We start from the raw sequence: 20,502 nt of genomic DNA on the forward strand, positions 1-20,502 counted from the left end.
TCAATTTCCTTTTAACCCCAACTTCTCTCTCCCCATTCCGTTTAATTGTTGGACTGGGTCAGCGCATTACCCTGCCTGTCTACTGCAGCATTGCTGAAATGATCCCATTGCCAGAACTGTGATTATGACTGCCATACAATTATTGTACAACTATACCATCAAATGTTAATTCATTGAATGGAATCAACAGGTATAAATTGGTAACCATGTCAAAAACTGATGTGTTTCTGTCCTTACTTTACTATTTATTCAAAGAAAGACAGAGTGACATTAAGTAGAAGAGTACATATCCTGTACCATTATTCGATAACCAAGGCATTTATAATTACTTTATTCCTCCAACTTCTTCCCTTTGCCTGTTAAAGATGTTGGCACAGTGGCACAGTGGTTAGCATTGCTGCCTTACAGTGCCAGGGACCTGGGTTTGATTCCTGGCTTGGGTCACTGTCTGTGTGGAGTTTGTACATTCTCCCTAAGTATGCATAGGTATCGTCCAGGTACTCCAGTTTCCTCCCACAGTCCAAAGCAAAGATGTATAGGTTAGGTAGATTGGCCATGCTAAATTGCCCCTTAATGTCAGAGGGACTAGCTAGGGTAAATGCATGGGGTTATGGGGATAGGCCCTGGATGGGATTGTGATCTATGTCAACACTGACTGGGAAACGCTGCCACCTTTCACAAATTCTCATTGCTCATGTATTTCTGTTTACAATAAGGGTCAGCAAACTATCTGACTGAATGACCTATGTTAATATATTCTTTAGTTGCCTGGGATTCAAATTCTAAAAATGTGTATCACTATAACTTATTTGAAATGTGGCATCCAGTTAAAGAACCTGTACTTGCTATCAATATCTGGACTCATTTCCTTTTTGTCTCGGTGTGTTTAAACACAGGACACGTATTGAGGCTAGTCTCAACAAGTTTGAACAATGGAAAGGAGCAGACAATTACAGCTGACAGGTGAGACTTGAGAGTGTGAATGATGAAATGATAATGGAAAATATTTTATTTGGAAATTGATCATCATCTCTTTATTAGAAGTTGTGTACAATACTAAGAAATTCATTGCTGGATGTCAGTTTCAATGACTGGAAAACTGCAGTTTCTGGTTTAACACTTTGTAAAAAACATAGAGGTTCATGTTTAAAATTTTCTTGAGAACTGGCTAATTTTATAAATCCCTCCATTATACTCTCATGTAAAGGTCTTGTAGTTCCTTCCGAAACAATCTGATTTGCAAGTATTATGTGGTTAAAAGCGCTGTTACGGGATCACGTCAAATAGACGTATTTCACCAGTTTAATTCAGCAATAAACATATGATTACAGTGGAACTGTTAAGAAGAATTGATATCTCTGTTTATAAACATGAGGCAAGACTGACCTCAATTCCATTGCAAATAACACTGCTTGCATGAAAAACCACAATTGACAATGGGAGAGGGGGTGGTCACAGCCCTCCTAACAATTTATTTTATTTATCTTTTATCAGTCACAAGTAAGGCTTACATGAGCAATTCAATGACGTTGCTGTGAATTCAATGAAATACCTAACTGACACTTACAGAAGTTCACAATTTTAATCTTCAGTAAAGAAAGATGTGTATTTATATAATGGTTCAACATCGGGCTCAGATTTTCTTTGAACTGTCATCGCTGTTGGCTAGGTAATCAGACTTGGCAGCAAATGTTATAGATGATCTCTTAACAAGTGGCACAGGCAATATGGTTACTATAGATGATATCTCTCTGGAAAATGATGTTCTGCTAGCCAGATCCATAATAATCCTAGCCAAAATGATGTAGGAAGAATTTCTCCAGAAGATACATGAAGGCCATAGGGAAATGGAGAACTGTCAGCTCAGAACATATCAGCTGTATACTGGATAGGAATCCTAGAATACACTGAAAACATGATGTCTACCTGCAGTGTATATCAGAAGTACTGAAATAGATAGCAGAAAGAGAAGATGATAGGTGTACAACAATCATCTTACCATAGAGTTCTAGAGGTTTGCAGTATAGAAACAAGCCCTTCAGCCCAACTTGTCCATGCTGTCCAGTTTTTACTACTAAGCTAGTCCCGATTGCCTACATTTGGCCCATATCCCTCTATACCCATCTTATACATGTAACTGTCTAAATGTTTTTTAAGAGACAAAATTGTATCCCTCTCTACTACTGCCTCTGGCAGCTTATTCCAGACACTCAGACAGTCACCACTCTCTGTGTGAAAAAATTGCCCCTCTGGACCCTTTTGTTTCTCTCCCCTCTCACATTAAACCTACTCCCTCCAGTTTTACACTCCCCTACCTTTGGGAAATGATGTTGTCTAACTGATCTATGCCCCTCATTATTTTATAGACCTCTATAAGATCACCCGTAAGCCTCCTATGCTCTAGGAAATAAGTCCCAATCTATCCAGCCTCTCCTTATAACTCAAACCATCAAGTACCGGTAGCGTCCTAGTAAATCTTTTCTGCACTCTTTCTAGTTTATTAATATATTTTTTATAATAGGGACACCAGAACTGTACACAATATTCCAAGTGTGGCCTTACCAATGTATTGTACAACTTCAATAAGACATCCCAACTCCTGTATTCAATATTCTCACCAATGAAACCAAGCATGCCGAATGTCTTCTTCGCCATCCTGTCCACCACCTGTGACTCCACTTTCAAGGAACTATGAACATGTACTCCTAGATCTCTTTGTTCTATAACTCTCCCCAATGCCCTACCATTAAATAATTAAGCCCTGCCCCGATTTGATCTACCAAAATGTATCGCCTCACATTTACCTAAATTAAACTCCATCTGCCATTCATCAGCCCACTGGCCCAATTGATCAAGATCCCACTGCAGTCATAGTTAACCTTCTTCACTGTCCACTATGCCACCAATCTTGGTGTCATCTGCAAACTTACTAAGCATGCCTCCTAAATTCTTATTCAAATCACTAATATACATAACAAATAACAGTGGATTCAGCACCAATCCCTGAGGCATACTGCTGGTTGCAGGCCTCCAATTTGAAAAGCAGTCCTCAACAACTACCCTCTGTCTTCTGTCATCAAGCGAATTTTGCATCCAATTGATTACCTCATCCTTGAGATTTAACCTTATGCAACAACCTACCAAATGGCGGCTTGTCAGAGGCCTTGCTAAAGTCCATGTAGGCAACTTCAACCACACAGCCCTTGTCTATCTTTTTTGTTACCCCTTCAAAAAACATAATCAAATTCGTCAAACATGATTTTCCACTCACAAAGCCATGCTAACTATCCTTAATCATTTCTTGCCTCTCTAAATGCCTGTGGATCCTGTCTCTCAAAATACCTTCCAACAACTTACCCACGAAAGATGTTAGGCTCACTTCCCAGACTTTTCCATGCAGCTCTCCTGAAACAAAGCCACAATATTTGCTGCCCTCCAATCTTCAAGCACCTAACTTATGGCTGTTGATGGTTCAAATATCTCTCCTAGGGAACCCACAACTTCTTCCCTAGCCTCGCACAACATCCTGGGATACATTTCATCAGGTCCCAGGGATTTATCTACCTTGATGTACTTTAAGACTTCCAGTATCTTCTTCTCTATAATATGTACAGTCCTCAATATATCCCTATTTATTTCCCCAAGTTCCCTGACATCTGTGCCTTTCTCAAAAGTAAATACCATTGAGAAATATTCATTTAGGATCTCACCCACCTCTTGTGGATCTGCATATAGATGACCTTATTGATCCTTAAGAGGCCCTACTCTCTTCCTAATTACTCTTTTACCTTTATGTATTTGTAGAAGCTCTTTTAACTCTCCTTTGTCTTATCCACCAAAGCAATCTCATGTCCCCTTTTTGCCTTTCTGATTTCTCCCTTAACTCTATTCCAACAACCTCTATAGTCTTCAAGGAATCCAGTTGATCCCAGCTGTCTGTGTATGTCAAATGATTCCTTTTTCTTCTTGATCAGGGCCTCAATATCCTGAGTTGTCCAGGATTCCCTATTTCTACCAACCTTGCCTGTCACTCTAAAAAGGATGTGCTTACCCTGAACCCTGGTTAACACATTTTTGAAAGCCTGCCAATGGACACCTCCGATCAACTTTTGAAAGTTCCTGTCTAATACCATCAAAATTAGCCTTACCCCAATTTAGAATTTTAACTTCTGGGCCAGACCTATCATTCTCATAGCTATCTTCAAAACTAATGGAATTATGACCACAGGGCTCAAAATGATCCCTTACTAACACTTCTGTCACCTGCCCTTCTTTATTTCCCAAGAGGAAATAAATTTCGCCCCCTCTCTAGTTGGGCCATCCACATACTGAATGCAAAATTATTCCTGAATACTATTTCCACATGAACAAGTGATTCTTGCAAGACTAATGTGTGACAATGGAACCCAATTCATCTCCAGAGAGCCTTGCTGAACAGTATGGGCTCACCCTCAGCACCACATAACCCGAAAGCCACAGGTTTACAGAAAAATACATCCAGGTAGTCACGAGTACCCTCACAAAATGCTAAGAGACAAAGGAAGACCCAAACTACACCGCTCAATGTTGACAGTATAAATAGTCCTACTAAGCAAGATACTCCCTCTAGGAGACCAGGGGAAAATAAGACAACAACTGATTGATGCACAGGAGATCGACACTTCAATCCCTGCCTGAGCTGTTGAAAGGACAACTGTACATGTACAAGATCCAATGTGAAAATCTGCAACACAGCAAAAATTGAAATGAAGCTGGAACTCCAAGATCACACTATTGAAACCAAAACTGGTAACCAAATGCAAAGGTACAGAGCCTATTTTGACCTATATATGAGCTGGAAAAGCAGAGAAGCTAATTGACAAGCACAGCCAGCAAGTCAACATCAGCAGCATCACCAGCAAGTGGTGCAACATCAACATCGCTGGCAAATGACATAGCATGAGGTCTACAAGGAGAAACATGTACATCACCTGTGTTAACTCATTACTGAAAACAATGAACCTACCAGAAGGAAGCACAACATCCTACCACTTAAGCAATATAGGGAATAATATTATTTAGAAAAGAAATCAAACTATAAAACTCATAATGTGTTCAGTTTATTTAGAAAGATCGGTTGTTAATTTAGTTTACTGCTTTAGTTTTCTGATTGGAACAGAGGGACTATATATAATTTATAATAAAACAGAGATGTTCATATTGTTATATTATTCATAAAGAGCTCAAGAATTGGCAACTGATAAATATTCTGGGGTCCCACGTTCACTGTCACAATGCAGTTATGTGCTCAGTAACAATGGGCTGGATCTTCTGATCAGTGGCAATGCTATGCACATCTTTTTCTGTAGGATCACTGAGTGCTGACTTTTTAACATACTTTCAGCCAAACCTTCTGATCCTGACTGCAAAGCCTTGGCAGCCTATGGTGAATAGTATCACAGGGCACACAACCCACTTTTTTTCAAAACTACCACATTTGGTTACGTTTTTAAGAGTCTCGGGTATTTGAGTGACCTGGTGTGTGTGTGTGTTTGTGTGTAAACAGTTACTGGGTGAATGGTGGGTGAGTGATTGAGTTGGTGAGTGGTCGACGCAACATCGAGGGCCGAAGGGCCTGTACTGCGCTGTAATGTTCTATGTTCTATGAATGAGTGAGTGCGTGGGTGAATGGATGAGTGGACGCATGAATGCTGAGATGGGAGAGGATAACACAGGGTCACAGGGTGAGTCATCAAATTTGCTCAGGGGCATGGCCGGGTTTGAGGTGGTAAGGAGGTTGCAATGCTAGTTGAGTGGGGAGGATAAATCGTGATAGAAAGAGTTACTCTGTTTGTCGCTGTTACACTAGAGAGATTCAGCAGTGTAACTCTTCTCGGGCAAGTATCCGGGAAAGTAGCGGGTATGTAGTTTCCCTGAGATCAATGTACGAGACAATCACGGACGAGGCAAACCAGCAGCAGTGTAAACATTGCCAGGAAATGACAGGCCTGTGTGAATGATGGAACTTACTCGAGGTCCCCACAGATCAGCAAGTTAGTGCACCAAGCGCTCTTCGATTCTATCAGTCAGTCAACCAAATGGAGAGCAGAAAGCCTCTTGATGAAGTGTCATTTTGTGTCTAACTTGTGGGAACACGGGGACATGCATGACACGGAGGTCTGAAATGAAAATTAAAAACAAACTTCAAGTACACAGCAGCTTAGTTAGAATCTGAAAGAAAAGGCAGTGGACATCAGATCTGATCCTTCAGGTCCACAACCCATCGATCCTGAATTTGCTGTATATTTCCAACAATTCGCATATCTATCATTGTCTGATTTTCGTATTGAGGCGCCAAATTTGCTCAAACTTTCAGTACACAGCATTATAAGCATAGTCTGAAAATGTGTGTGTCTGCTTGGAGTTTCCAGTTGCCTGCGGGTCCCATTCACATTCCAACGCCTCTTGGCATCAATCCCAGCTCGCTATTACGTAAAGTTTTTTTTTAAAGAGCAAGACGCCCAGTTTGTCTGACCGGAGTCACCCCACCGCTACGTGTTATAGGTGTGTCTGTATACGTGAGCAGTGTGTCCTGGTGGGTAAAGGAGTAGACTGGCTCGGGGGTACAGATACCACAGTCCCACTGAGAATATATGTATGAATGAAATAATGAGTGTGTGGTCGCATGAGGAAGTAAATATGTGTATAGAATGAGTGTATGCGTGTGTAAGCACGTATGTGTGAGAACATCTGGACCTGTATTCTCTGGAGTTTAGATGAGTGGGACAGCTGATGCTGAAGTTTGAATCAGTACCCATCTGGAAAAAATGAAGATAACTTATTTCTGAGAAACAACTTTAAAAGACAACAAGAAAATTGTCACCCATAGAAATCACATAGAAATTTTCCATTCCCCCATCCTGTGTTTCCAAACACAATTCAATAACAAAGTGTCACTCGCACTGGACCCTCATTTGTGTCAGACATTCCCTCAGTATTTTTTCGGGCACTGTTCTCAGTGTTAGTAGGAATTGGTATAACCATCCGCCAATACTAAAAGGAATAAATGTCAGGAAACTTATGAATGGTGAGCAGCTTACATTGCATTGTTACTCACAGGAGACTGGCACCTTTGGTGAGGCTAGACTTATAACATCAGGTGAATCTTAAGCAGCGTGGGTACTTGTCTCACTGCTTTTTGTATTACCACAGAAAGTCAATATTTAGTATGCATTTCTTTAACATAGGAGTGAGAGATGTTGCTGAATAAGTTTGCTGACATTAACTCCCTTGATTTATGGCTTTCATTAATAAGCTTTCCATGAAGAAATTGAAATATCAAAAGTCTTGTAAATGTCCAGGCAAGTTACACTTGAAATAGAAACAATTGAACATTCAATTCAGACCCAATACCAGAGACAATTTCTTCATGTAAGGGAATCTAAAGGTAGGGAAGAACATCAAGGCCCAAAGGTAGGGGAGTCTAAAACTCGAGTGCATTGGTTTAAGGTGAGAGGGGAGAGATACAAAAGAGCCCAGAGGGGCAATTTTTTTCACACAGGGTTGGGAGTGTCTGGAACAAGCTGTCAGAGGTAGTAGTAGAGGCGGGTACAATTTTGTCTTTTAAAAAGCGTTTAGACAGTTGCATGGCTAAGATGGATAGAGGGATATGGGACAAACACAAGCAATTAGGACTAGCTTAGTGTTTAAAAAAATGGAGCAGCATGGACCAGTTGGGCCAAAGGGCCTGTTTCCATGCTTTAAACCTCTGTGACTCTACATAAAAAGTGAAAATAAAAATACGCCAGGGAGGTTAGCCTAGAGTCACCAAGCATAATGTTGAGCCCGTTCAAATACCAATGTTGGAGCTTTTGTTCTTGTTCTTAATTGTTCTAATATCTTCATTGCACTATCCAAACTGAAGCTGTGTAAGAGCAAAAGAGGATATTACAATCTGCTGGATCTCTTTTATATTTTCCTGTCACAATTCTGCACATTGTCACAAACAATTTGGGCTCACTTGAGTTATTATAATCATCCTCATATTTTCCTATCAATCAAGAGTTGATAAGACACTGGAACAAGTAATGTTAATTATCCTCACTATAAGATAATGTCTTTTTTTTGCCATGATGTGGAGATGCAGGCATTGGACTGGGCACAGTAAGAAGTCTCACAATAACAGGTTATAGTCCAACAGGTTTATTTGGAATTATGAGTTTTTGGAGTGCTGCTGCTTCATCATTTTTTCCCCGTATTAAACAGCCAGTGATCACTTGGGCAGTAGGATGCCCATTTTCTTCTGAGATCAATGAGAGTGAAAGCTGGGCAGATTCACCAATCACCACTGCCTGCTTTACATTGCTGCCCAAGACAAACTAACACTTCTTGGTACTTGGAATAGAGCAGAACTGGCTGGAAGGAAATGTGGGTCAAATTGGTATTAGAACTGCCTCCAATCCACACACTCTTCACAGCTCCCCACTGTGAAGACAGGATTGATGAAGTTGCCCTTACATATGACCTTCATTTAACCCCTAGAATGTGGGGTTGACTCCTCCATAATGTTTATCCTCCCTGATTGAGTTATTTTTGGAAGTTTGCTGTGACCGTGTGCTGTCATACTTTCTCTCCTTGTGCATTTCTATCTCTCTCTATCCTTGCCCTTTTTCTATTTATTGTATTTTTTTTCTCTCTCTACCTCGCAACATCTTCCAGTTTCGCTGACACCCTGTGAAACTCTCCGACCCTTTGATTAATGCTCTGTGGTTTCTAAAGAAAAAGCAGAATCCACGTAGCCACTTGACTGCGGGGTGGGACTGTTCCCTCACACAAAATGATCACGTTCAAAATTAATCTAACTCTGGTGAAATTGTGGCTGGTGCCATCATTAATGACAGTACATGTCCTTGGGATTTGTATGGTTGGTCGATTGGTTGAAAACTCGGAATATTTGTCTCCCATCCTCCAATTCATCCACTGGGGCCACATTTTGCTAAAATTCACCAAATGAAAAGCTCAGAATGTTGAGCAAAGTGATTAAATGGCCAAATCCTGTTTGTACATTGGTCGCAAAAAAACATTACCACCTCCTGCCCCCACTCCCCCCCCCCCCCCCCACCCCTCCCCACCCACCATCACCTGGGGACCCAGGGTATGAAAATGTAGGCAATCCCTATCACCATTAAAATAGATAGGCCAGTACAGACATAGAAACATAAAAAATAGGAGCAGGAGGAGGCTATTTGGCCCTTTGAGCCTGCTCCACCATTCATTACGATCATAGCTGATTGTCCAACTCGATAGCCTAATCCTGCTTTCTCCCCATAACCTTTGATCCCATTCACCCCAAGAGCTATATCTAACTGCCTCTTGAATACGTTCAATGAATCCAGCTGACATGATGGGCTGAAGGGCGTCTTTCAGTGCTGTAATGACCAGCAACCCATTCTTCCTACCGATTTGACAAATATCACTGACTCGGCCTAACAGTTCCCCATGCTATCTGACCCAGAAAAACGTGACCCATTTTAAGTCTCTATCAGAAAATAAACAACAGCGCCACATCCGCCTCATTGTTCCTTATCATTAAAGTCACTCAAGATATCTCTCTGAACCTGAGAACTCCTTGTGCTTGATCTCACTTCTTGCAAGAACCACCTCTTGTTCTATTCAGATCTGTCCAGGCACTGATATTTTCTGGGCTGTGGGAGTGTGAAGATGAAACGGGGAGAATCACATTGATTATGTTGGAAACCGCCACGATATGACATTTGTGGCATTTCTCTGCCAGTACTGATCTGATTCTGAAAGCACCCACCTACACGCTATAGGAAAGCCAAATGAGAAAGTCCTAAACAAATCAAATGCTGCATATTAAAGGTTGTGAATGTTTTGCTTCGAGATTTTGTTTTTAAATCTAGTTGACAGAAACTCGTCACTCGCCAGTTAGATAAAAGTTGCCTATTTTTACTCTAATTCGAAATGGATTCGCTGCTGACCTTGTTTCCATCATCCGCAATGTTATCAAACAAATCTCTTAAGAATTAAAAAGGGCCAAAAATTTTTAAAAATCTCTTGGCATGGTGAAATAAATAACTCCAGTTCATAATGAGTGCACAGCGGTTTGGTGGATTGGCTGAGTTCAGGCAATCTGCTCACAAAGCTGCAGTGAGGATTTGAAGGCGACATTGTGCCACCTTGTGGGGTTATATTGCATGGCAGCAGAGGTGGCTGCTTTCAATTTCAGTCCATTCATTAAAATACTACGCCAACGCAGTCATCTGTCAGCCAGTCTTTACTCCAGTCATTTCTTTCTTGGTTTTTCCTTGGGTGTTGCTTAATGTTAAAAACTATGCTGCCATAGATTTGTAATGAATACCTTCTTTAAAGATAAAAAGACATGTATCATCATATGGCACCTTGCACAACCAGCAGACATCTCAGGGCACTTTACAGCCAATGAAATACTTTTGAAGCGTAGTCAATGTTGTAAGGTAGGAAATGCAGTGGCCAATTTGCGCACAGCCAGCTCTCACTACCAGATAACAGCCAGGTAATTGTTTTGTGCACTGTTAATTAAGGGATAAGTTTTGGCTGGCGTTAAGGTTTACCTTTCAAAGGAACATATTGAGCACGTGTAAAAGAAATTAGGTCACAAGAGGTATCACTCACTGAGTGAGTTTGTCTGAGCAATATCTCAAAAAGCAGCTCCAGCTTTGCATTCAACCCTTGGTAAATGGTCACCACATAAATAAATGTTTTTGAAGAAAGACCATCATTCTCCCCACCACTCTCCTCCCCCCAACCAGATCTCTTCAAGAATAAGGAGCTAACACAACCCGAGATAAAACCTTGATAGTAGAGTCAGGACACTAGAGATAACTCTCCTGCTTTTCCTCAGAATAGCGCCATGGGATCTAACTCCAGGTGCAGGCTGCCCTCGGTCTAGCATCTCATCCCAAAGGTGGCCTTCCAATAGTGCTGAATTCCCTCGAGAGTTAGCTTTGGTTTTTGGACCTGCGTTCTGACCTTCTCACTTAGAGGCTAGAATGTTACTAGCTGAGCCACAACTGATACCTCAGCTTCTTCTGCACATTTTGGTGCAAGGAGAGATAGGACATGGTTTTACAATCAGATTACCAGGCATTGCACTGCAGTGACTAGTTTACTGCAGCTTTGGTGGAGATTTATAGAGAAGACACCATGCTCTGTCAACCCTGTATGCACATTCCAAGCAAACCTCTGCCTTGGCTGCAAGCACACTCAATCTAGTGGTATTTTTAAAAAATGGCAGGAACAAAATAAAGCAAAACAAAGCTCTACCGAAGGACAATAGAAATTAAAAGATTAAAACCATTAACTCTTGCTTGTCTTCACAGAAGCTGCCAGACCTGCTCAGTCTTTCCAGCATTTTCTGTTTTCATTTCAGATTTCCAGCATCCATGGTATTTTGCTTTTATCCTAGCTAATTCTTTTACTTTTCTCTCCTGATGTTCTGAAGAGTCTGATTGTTTGCTGGGTCCTGGTTGTACAATGCTAGCAAGCTTGGGTAGTTAATCAAAATAGCTATTCTTCATGCACAGGGCTAGGCAGTCTATGATGGTTAACAGTGGGGAGCGTGGTTAATGAGCTAAATGCCATTCTCGATCTGTAGGATCAAAGAATCTTACCACAGTCAAGATGTACTTTATACCAAATAATGATTTTTAATCCCTCAGCTGAAAACCTGAATTGAACCCAAAAACAGACTTTTTAAAAACACAGAGACTAAACTGATTTGAACTCACAGCCCAAGATGGCTAACCCCAGTTTGCATAACCCCAAAATGGGTATGAACCTGATTTTAATACATCTTCATATAACTAAACACCCGCTGTGCCACATTGCCCCCCAGGCATATTTTTGTTAGCACTCAGATAGGAATATAAAGGTGAGTATGGCCATGCAGCGACCTGGCACTGCTCTCTGACACAAATTGGCACTACCAGGGGGCGGTGTCAAGGGTGGACCCTAATGGGGACACCCTCATGGGGGTGGAGGTGAGTTCATTTCTTTGTAGTGGTGGGGTGGTGAAGTGCAGGTGTGGGGTCTGGGGATGCCGGCAATGAATGTGGGGGAAGTGGAATGCAGGCATTGACTGGTGGTGGGGGTGGTGATGCTAGCAATGTTCGGGGGAAAGGTGAGGGTTGCTAGCATTGACTGTTTGAAGGGGGAATGCTGGCTGTATTTACAGGTGGGATAGGAGGAGAATACTGGCTCCAAACATGGGGAAGCAGCAGGGGTGCTGAGAGAGGTGCTGGCTCTGATCCTCAGTGCAGGGGCCCTTTACAACGGCCCCTGGTTTCAGTGCAACCTCAGTTGCTGAGGTATTTAGTCTCTGTCCCTCAGCATGATGGCTAAGAAAATGCTCACCTGTTTCTTTTGACATAATGTCAGAAAAGCTGGAGAGATCTGAAGATCTCTGAAGTGAAGCACACCAGTTTTTAAGTCAGATCCTGACACTTTGCCAAATTCTGATAAGATCACCCCCAATGGCTTCAGGGGAGTGTGAATGGCTCACATCATTAGCAAGGCATCAATGTCAATCACCTGAGGTATTCAACTGTTGGAGATGGGCCTTTAAGACTAGTTGTTTGGACAATGGGACCCTGGTTCCAGACATGAGATAAGCAAGGTACTTTTGGAAAACATGGAGAGTGATTTTTTTTTACATTCCCTGATGGTTGGCAAAGCCAACTTCTGGTATGTTTATGCACATGTATTCTCAGCAGAACCGAGGACAAGCAATTTAGGGAGAAGGTCTAAATGGGATCCCTCCTGTCTCCTTCTCCCTCCAACCCACCTGAGAAACTTCCAAGCCCTGTTTACACACTGTGATCCTGCAGCAACTCTGCTATAGACAAAGTTCTTAAAAAGAATCTAACCCAGCACTATCATCTCCCGAAGAACAATCAACTCAGTCATCTACATCTTTAAATAGGAAACATCAAGAGCAGCAGATTTAGCCTGAAGCCAGCTGAGTCACCAAACTACACACTGTGTACACTTTTATATTTTTACAGACTCTAATTTAGCCAACCTATCCTTCCCCTCTCTGTAATGTGGGTGTCTGGGTGTGTGTGAAAGTTAGTACATCATTTATTATTTTGCTTAGATTGTTTTAAATATAATAACACCTATCTCTTTCATTGTTAAAGTCAAGACAACCTATCCCATTGATTCTTTTGTGAAGCAATTAAGTACTCACTGAATTGGCAAATATATCATTTTCAAATAAAAATAACCTGTTGTGGTCAAACAAGGGGAGGGCAAAGGGGAAGCCACTTAACTCCTCCTGACTTGACCATAACAAGAAGGAGACAGCATGGCTTATTGTGCCTCAGTTGACTTGTTGTAAGGACTACCAGCTATTTCCCTTCACCTGCTTTCAGCATAGCCCTTCATTTTTTTTTCATTTTGAGTATTTATTCAGTCCCCTTTTGAAAAGGAACAGGTATTTTTAGTACTAAATTGGAGGGATGGAGGGGTGCTCAGTCATTGGGAGGAGAGATTAGTATGATATTAGGATTAGGATGGGGTGGCACAGTGGTTAGCATTGCTGCCTCACAGCACCAGGGACCCAGGTTCAATTCCAGCCTTGGGTGACTGTGTGGATTTTGTATGTTCTCCCCGTTTCTGCATTGGTTTCGTCCGGGTGCTCTGGTTTCCTCCCAGTCCACAGATGTGCAGGTTAGATGGATTGACCATGCTAAATTACCCGTTAGAGTCTAGGGATGTGTGGGTTGAGTGGGTCAGCCATGGTTAATATGTGGGGTTATGGGGATAGGGCAGGCGTGGGCCTGAGTAAGATGCTCTGTCAGGAGAGTTGATGCAGACTTGATGGGTCAAACGGACTCCTTCTGTGCAGCAGAGATTGTATGGAGAAGAAACATGGATTTTGCCGCCTGTGGAGATACTGAGTGATGGATGATTAATGGAGATCAGAAGAAGATTGGAGAGTCAATGATTGAGGATGATTGGTGATTGCATTTGGAATGGGTTATTATCACAGAGGTGGAAGGTACCATAGTGATTCACGATAGATGTGGAAGGGTGGGTAGTTAGGCAGCGGTTTATCGAGGTTACTTGTTAGGCCTAAAGAAACACCCAAGCTTCCTGGGCCACAAGCAGTGCTGTCAAATCACTTATCCAACTCTTTTCACCTTATACCCATGTGTTTCCCAAGGTCTGAGAGTCCTGACCAATGTGAGTTGAAAGTAGAAATATAAACATATGCTTCTTCCTTGAAAGGTTTCAACAACTAACTCGCATTCTAAATATAGATTGGATGCCTTTCCCTTATTCAACCTCTGTTAAGAGTGGAAGCAGGAAAGACCAACGTTTTTAAAATTTCAACTTCCTACCTGATCCATACCCATCCACTTTTGATCTGTCAGTGGGGTCTCGCACATCATTGATTCCAACGTGGGCCAAATCTCCCATTTATCTGCTGAATGTTCTGCACCCGCTCAGTGATGTCTTTTAACCTGACACCAGATAGTTATGCATACCCTGCAGAACTCAGCGATTGCTGAAACTGCTGGCTAGCTCCCGATTGAATCTCTTTGATATTAGCATTTGTTGGTCCCTTTGTTCAGTCCTCCAGACGTGCATTTTCCAGCAGGGTTCAAGCAATGATGATGATGAGTAAAAAACCTCATTTCGTTTTTTTTGCCTGTTCCATGACTCTCGTTGAGGTCACTACCATCGCACTGATGTCAGCAAATAAATATGAATTCTGTAGATCATCTGTTCAACTTAATACCATGCTGAGCTTATTCTATCTTTACATTCAATCAAACATTTAATTTGAATGTGTAACTACTTTTTATGTAAAATAGTGAATCAGGGTTATTAATTTACAGTAACTGAATAAATCAAATGAGATACAGGGCAGAATTTAACAAAATATTCTTCTTGGGCGAGTTTGAAAATGCAAACTTATTGCACTTAGGGTGCCAGAATGTTACTCTTGCCAGCAGGAGGTGACAGAGCTTTGACAAAGGGTCATTTGGACTCGAAACATCAGTTCTTTTCTTTCTTTACAGATGCTGCCCGACCTGCTGAGAGTTTCCAGCATTTTCTCTTTTGGTTGGAGGTGACGGAGCCTCAGCTTGTTGGGGAAGCCGGCTGCTCTAGGAGTGCCATTGCACTGATGCCCAATCAATCCAGAGTACTGGGAAATCTCCTGCCATACCCAGCCACCCACCCATTGACATCAGGCCCCCTGCCAACCACTCCCCACCCTGCAGGGTTCCCTCCCTCCCTGCCAGCAGTGCCCCACCCCGTTAGAGTTACCCCTTTCCCTCCCACCCCGGCAGAGTTCCCCACTTCCCTCCCAACATAGCAGAGTTCCCTCCCTCCCACCCCTGCAAGCTCCCCACTTGTCTGTTCCTCATCATGGCCCTGCCCTCTGGCTCTCGCCCCACTCTGGCTTCACTCCCTCAGCACTGCCTCGGCAAAGTAATGGTGCCGAGTGGGCATGCCAGGGTGCCCAGTGGGCAGTACCAGGATGCCAGGCAGTCAGTGCCAGGGTGCCAGGCTGGGGCTTCAATGGCCTCCTATCTCACCGGCGAGGCTCACACCTTCTTCCCATTGATAGGGATCATAAGTGACTCTTGACAGTGAGAATCCTGGCCAGTGAGGTGGTAGAGGTAAGTGAGTGGTAGCATCCAGGCCTTGTTTAACATTTAAATTGGTTTCACGCCCTAACTGGGCCCAGAGTCGATTTTGCAAGTAAAACAATGCCAATAAGATTGGGGGAAACAACAAACCCGATTTTTCACCTCCTGCCCGATTTTACCGTCCCACCACACTGAATGTTGGGCAGGATGAGGTCATAAGATTGCGGACGCAATTTATAAAATAGAGATTGGTAAATTCATGAATCCATTTATATATAACAGGAGTTGCTGCTTCACATTGACGATTAATCAAGAATTCCGTTTTTTAAATCTTAACCTTTACCAGTTTTTTTTACGGATCAAATTACAGGATGCAACATTAAAATCCTAACACAGTCACCCTGAAAACAAATAATAAAAAGTAACATTTGAAGGGAGATCCTGGCCACACAAGAACTGTGGCAATTTTGGAAAATCTGTTGGCATTAAAGAATCATTTTCAAAAAGGTCTGACTCATTTGCTTGTTGTAAATTTAGTGGCTCTGCATTCCTGAATTGTCAGGTGAATAAAGCTTGCAACACATCCTCTTCCTTGAACAATAGCCCTTTTTTTGTGGACGACCATGCATTTACCTCATTGTTTAATTTGATTGAAGGGGATAAACCTGCCACTGGACTGGAATTGCTACTGTTTTGTTCTATTTCTAACACAGACCAAAGCCCTAATGGGTAGGGTAAAACAGCAACTGCTCCATCCTGATAGCTATGCATGTCTGCAGTTTCTCCTGGTTCTTATCTACCTGTGCTTAAGTCCTCTGCGTTTAGGGTAACGGAATGAATTCCTGCAGGGGAAAAGTATGTACTCCATATCAGCACTCTCCAAATGAGAGATAGCTTGCTTCCACACTTCACAAATTCTAATTTCTTTCCATCATGTTTCTCCCCCTCCACAACTCCTCACTGCCCCTCCACCCCCACCCCGCTAGGGCATCTGCCACCTACCACATGCCCCACATCTTGCCCAGCACCCACAGCATCTTTCTATGCAATCATAGAAGGTATCTCTTCCCTGCTCACCATCCCAAGGTCCAAACACTCTTCCCAGGTGAAGCATCTCCTTTAATCTGGTTTGTTGCATTCACTGCTCCCAATGTGGTCTAAGCCATATTGGAGAGCTTGAATGCTGACTGGGTAACTCATAGAATCCTATAGTGCATTAGAAGGCCATTTGGCCCATCAAGTTAGGAACTGTGGGAAGAAACCGGAGCACCCGGGGGAAACCCATGCAGACAAGGGGAGAATGTGCAAACTCCACACAGACAGTGACCCAAGCTGGGAATTGAATCCCTGGCACTGTGAGGTAACTGTGCTGCCGTGCCACCTTCCTATTGCTTTCCATTTCAACACACCATCCTGTACTCATAGCAACACGTCTGTTCTTGCCTGCTGCAATGTTCTAACGAGCCCCCACGCAAACTGGAGGAACAGCACCTCATCTTCTGATTAGACACTTTACAGCCTTCTGGACAGAAAATTAAATTCAACAACTTCAGAGCTTAAACTCTCTCCTCCACTTCCACACCATTTCCATTTATTTTATTTCATTTCACCTTTTCATCTTATTAATCCACTTTTATTACTTTATATGGGCAACACTTTATTTTTAAACAGTGACCTCTAGTTCCAGATTCTCTCAGAAGAGGAAACATCCTCTCCACATCCACCCTGTCAACACCGTCTCAGGATCTTACATGTCATCTTTTAGACAATTCTTACTATCCTAAACTCCAGCAGACACCAGGCTAGCTGTCCAAACTTCCCTTATAAAGCATCGTGTCCACTTCCAGGAATGGGCACATTCCAGGAAACCTTACTTGAACTGCTTCCATTGCGTTTACATACTTCTTTAAATGTGATGAGTAATATTGTATACAGTAATCCAATGTAATCTCACTGGTACTCTGTATAACTGAAGCATAATGTCCCTGCTTTTGTATTCAATTCCCCTCACAATAAATTATAACACTCCATTAGCTTTCCTAATTACTTGCTGTACCTGCATACTAGCCTTTCTTGATTCATGCATTGGATACCCAGATCCCCCAGCTTCTCCAAACTCTGCAATCTCTCAGTATTTAGATAATAAGTTTCTTTCTTATTCTTCTTGCCAAAATGCACAATTTCACATTTTCCCACAGTATATTCCATTTACCAGATATTTGCCCACTCACTCAACTAACAATATCTTTTTGTAGCCTCCTCGTGGCCTCTTCACAGCTTACTTTCCTACGCATCTTTGTGTCATCAGCAAATTTGGTAACCATCCCCTCAATTCTTTCATCCAAGTCACTTTTATAAATTGCAATCAGTTGAGGTTCCAGCACTGATCACTGTGGCACACCACTCATTACATCAAGCCAACTTGACAGCCAGCCAAACTTCTATCCATACCAATATGGTACCCTATACCAAGAGCTTTGATTTTCCACAATAGCCTTTGATATGACACTTCAAAAGCCTTCTGGACATCTTAGTACAATACATCCATCAGTCCTCCTTTATCCACAGCACATGTTACTACCTTAAAGAACTCCAAGTTCTATTGGCTAAACATGATTTCCCTTCCACAAAACCACGTGGACTCAGCCTGACTACTTTGAGCTTATCCAAGTGTTCTGCTGTAGCTTCTTTAATAATAGCTTCTAACATTTGCCCTCGGAGAGATGTTAAGCTGACTAGACTGTTGTTTCCCACTGTCTATCTCCCTCTCTTATTGAATAATGGAGTTACGTTTGCTATCTTTCAATCCAATGGGACCTTCTGCAGATCTAGGGAGTTTTGGAAAACTTAAACCAATGCTTCAACTATCTCACTAGTCTCTTCTTTAAGACTCTTGGATGAAGTCCATCAGAACCCGGCACTTATCAGCCCGCAGCTCCAACACATCACTTAATAGCACTTCCCTGGTGACTGTAATTTTCCTGAGTTCCTCCCTCCCTTCCATTTCCTGATTAATAGCTGTTTCTGGGATGTTTTATTGCCTGTTCTCAGACTGAATTTATTAATTTATGTCCTGTGCTCTATTCAACATTATTTTTGCACCTCGGAATGCAATGATTTGGATCATGTTCCCCTCATCTGTACTTTTCATGACTAAAGTCAGCCCAGCTCTGAACCAAGGGAGTAACTGCAAGCTGCTGTCACATTTTAATGACCCTGTCTTAACTTCCCAGTGCCACACACTCCTTGAGCTCCTGCTGCTGGAAAGGATATGATGCTGCTGTGGGTGGGAGTATTCCTAAAAATATTTACAGCACAATTGGAATTTGTAACATTCCATGCCAGAAGCTTAAATTCAGGGCTGTTGTTGAGTTATCAGCTTTTTCTGAAATGTTTTTTGCTACTTTTCTCACGGTTGTTACCTGTGTTGCAACTCCAAGTGCTTTTCACCGCTCAATATTCTGTGCTGACATGTGCAACTTTCTGGCCTTGTCATCACCTCACTTTTGATTCCTTTCTATTGGACCACACACACCAATAACTCCACGTTTATCACCATGCATCTTTAACGTGGTAATTGGGAAGCAGATAGAAAACTACAAATGCTGCAAGTGTGAAAGAAAAACAGGAGATGCAAGAAATATCTGGTAGGCCTACCAGCAGCGGTAAATAGCAAACCCATTTTAATTAGATTGTCAACCTTTCTTCCAAACTGGAAACTGAGCAAGTCCCTTTGAAGAGTAGAAATCTGGGGAAAAAAGAATTTGGGGGGAAAAGGCACAATAGATGAGTTTTACTGTGAAAATCTCCTAATTGCAACACTCCAACGCCTGTTTGGATACACTGAAGGAAATTTAGCAAGGCCAATGCATCCAACCAGCACGTCTTTCAAACTTTCAAACCGGAGTACCTGGAGGAAACCCACGCAGGCATGGGGAAAATGTGCAAACTCCACACAGTGACCCAAGCCAGGAATTGAACCCAGGTCCCTGGAGCTGTGAGGCAACAGTCATTAAAAGGACATTAATGGGTTTAGAGAGCCTGAAAACTACATCACTATGGTGGACTGCACTTATTTTGGCAGCAAATAGCCACAGGATATCCCAAATTGTGAAGAATGGTACATACGTGTGTGATCTTCTTTCATTCTTTTACACAGCAGAGGAAATGGAGTGTGTCAAATAATATAAATGACCAGAAGATCAAATGATTAAGGGCTTGCGATCAAAAGTAGAAATGACTGGAAATACTCAGCAGGTCAGGCAGAGTCTGGCAAGAGAGAAGCAAAGCTAACGTTTCAGGTTGGTCTACCTTCCTGAAAATTGAGTTCAGCGAGGTAATGAAAGGGACTAAAAGAGCAACAAACATTGTGAACAGTGAAAATCAAAGGAATGGCATGAGGTGTGGAACAAAAACAGGTAATTCCAGAATCATAGTAACTCTGCCGATCCCTAAAAGAGAGAATGTGCATGTAGACACTTTTGACGCAGAAGCCTGTAGCACAGCAGCTCTCTAAGTGAATGCCGAGGCTGCCTCCCAAATCCTCACAAATCACAAAATAATTAAAACAGCCTTTTATAAACAAACCTCAAGACAAACTGATCTGAGTGCAGTTCAGTTGTCTGAGAGATTGTAAATTGACTGGATTACGTTTAAAGCGGCCTGTCTGCTGGAAATGGATGATTTTAAACTCACTTATTTTACCTATTCCACTGATTATCTTTTAAATGAGGAATCTTTTCATTGCAAAGTCCAGTTTTATAATGTAGCTTTTAAATGTTGTCATTTTCCTCTCCACAATGCCAGGAGATACACATTTTCACATGCAGCGCATCGCACTCTGGGTTGTTTCCCTAGC

General features: G+C 42.2%; 1 protein-coding gene across 2 annotated transcripts in view; it reads left to right on the forward strand.

Moving 5' to 3' along the window:
* The window catches only part of LOC145347814 (cytosolic phospholipase A2-like), a 173,788-nt gene that overhangs the window by 1,900 nt on the left and 151,386 nt on the right, over positions 1-20,502 (forward strand). For both annotated transcript variants that reach the window (XM_080195701.1, XM_080195700.1), the window contains exon 2: positions 897-963. The gene's annotated coding sequence lies outside the window, so the exon portion shown is untranslated. The remainder of the gene's footprint in view (positions 1-896; positions 964-20,502) is intronic.

The sequence above is a fragment of the Carcharhinus amblyrhynchos genome, chromosome 9, assembly GCF_965287045.1.
Source record: "Carcharhinus amblyrhynchos chromosome 9, sCarAmb.v2.hapA, whole genome shotgun sequence".
NCBI classification, from domain to species: domain Eukaryota; kingdom Metazoa; phylum Chordata; class Chondrichthyes; order Carcharhiniformes; family Carcharhinidae; genus Carcharhinus; species Carcharhinus amblyrhynchos.